General features: G+C 34.0%; 1 long non-coding RNA gene across 1 annotated transcript in view; it reads right to left on the bottom strand.

The window, feature by feature from the left end:
* Positions 1 to 1162, bottom strand: part of LOC140924322 (uncharacterized) — a 9921-nt gene extending 8759 nt beyond the window's left edge. The window contains exon 1 of the long non-coding RNA XR_012164242.1: positions 1083 to 1162. This is a non-coding gene — a long non-coding RNA (uncharacterized lncRNA). The remainder of the gene's footprint in view (positions 1 to 1082) is intronic.
* Positions 1163 to 1669: the final 507 nt, after the last annotated feature.

Genomic DNA, 1669 nt, shown 5'->3' on the forward strand with positions numbered 1-1669 from the left:
AAATGTTTCGTAAGGTGGTAATAATAATTGATTCTCAAGGTGTAAAATGTTACATATAACAATAGTATAAGAACCTCACCAATGATATGTTACGCCACATAAACAACACGTCAAGAAATAATTATTTAACAAATGATGCATCTCTATAGAAAAATGATATTAAGGTAAAAAATGTGTCTTTCGAAAATAAATTCATGCCTATCTAGGCAGAAAAATACACATCCTGGTCGTAAAATTATATCAAGACAGAAAATGTTCCAATGCGGTAGTGAATTAAAAATGTAACAATGTGGTATGTCGTAGTACATGGATATTATAATAAAAACTATTTAAAAACACTGGTAAATCGATTTCACCTCGAATACATTTCACATGATTTGTTACGCCACATTACACAACACATCAACTGCGTCATTACTCAAGATATTTTGAAGAAACGGCACGCCATATTAAAACGTACTTTGAAGATATTATGGTTAGAGAATGTGATTATTTTCGGCAGAGAACGGAAATTAAAGCGACTATTAAAGCAATTATGGGGAGTAATTCTCTGAAAGTATTTTTTTCTTTCTATTAAATTCAACAAATTGCCTTCTTTCTGGTTGGGAATGAGTCACAGAGAAGTCAGTATAAAAACTACACTCTTTTCGTTTTACATAACCTTTACTTAGAATGTTGTTTTTCTAGCCCAGGCTGAACATTCTTATATTATTCTTGAAATATAGCTTATAACATTTCCATTTTAGAATGCAAATAGGCATCAATTACAGTTAGTGTAGGTTTCTCGTTTTAATGGCTCGTTTTGCCGTTTAGAGAAGGAATTATTTTAAATGGTTAAGTTTCAAAAACGTAACTGTACCGTATGTACAGCCGGATTCTCAACACACAAAATGAAATCCTTTTCAAAATATCAGCCTTGGGTTTATTCGTAAAATATACTTAAATTTCGCAGATTTCAGCCTCGATATTCTTATAAAATAAAAAATATATATATTCTTATGCAGAAAAAGAGTGCAAAGCATTTACACAGTGCTCACATCGCAGTCGACCAGGATTTTTGCAGGATTTAGTTATTATCTTACCTGCAAAACTGCGCTGAAACTCTGAACTCCTTACCCGTTTTAAGAAGAGAGCCAAATGATAGATTATTCCCCTGAGTGACTTTCATATATTTCATATATTATTCCGCGCGTCAAAAAACCGTAAATTTGACATGCCCAATTTGACGACTAATTTAAAGCAAATGGACAACAATCTCCGGTCTTGCAATCACTCCTTAGTGACTTCAGATTATTAAAGCTACTTTGCCTGCAAAATACACTCTGAATGAAACTCTGAACTTCTGCACAGTTTGAGGAACTGGTATAGCCAAATAATAGATTATATTCCGCTGAGTGGCATTTACATGTTCAAACTAAACATGCGCATCAAAAATAGCTAAATTTGACATGCCTTATTAGGCGAACTAAATACAATCAAAGTGCTCTTTCTTTCGTTATTAAATGAGAGTGTAGTTTGCCTTTTCCTCTGCTCAGGAACGTCTCTGGAGGGCCCTGGCTCTCACGTTTAGAATAGTGTGGTCCTGTGGGCGTTTACCACAGAAGGCGGGCTTTTAAATAATATTATGCTTGAGCGCGGTAAACTTATTCAAGTAAATCAACCGAGATCA

Source organism: Porites lutea, chromosome 14, assembly GCF_958299795.1.
Source record: "Porites lutea chromosome 14, jaPorLute2.1, whole genome shotgun sequence".
In the NCBI taxonomy this organism is placed as follows: Eukaryota; Metazoa; Cnidaria; class Anthozoa; order Scleractinia; family Poritidae; genus Porites; species Porites lutea.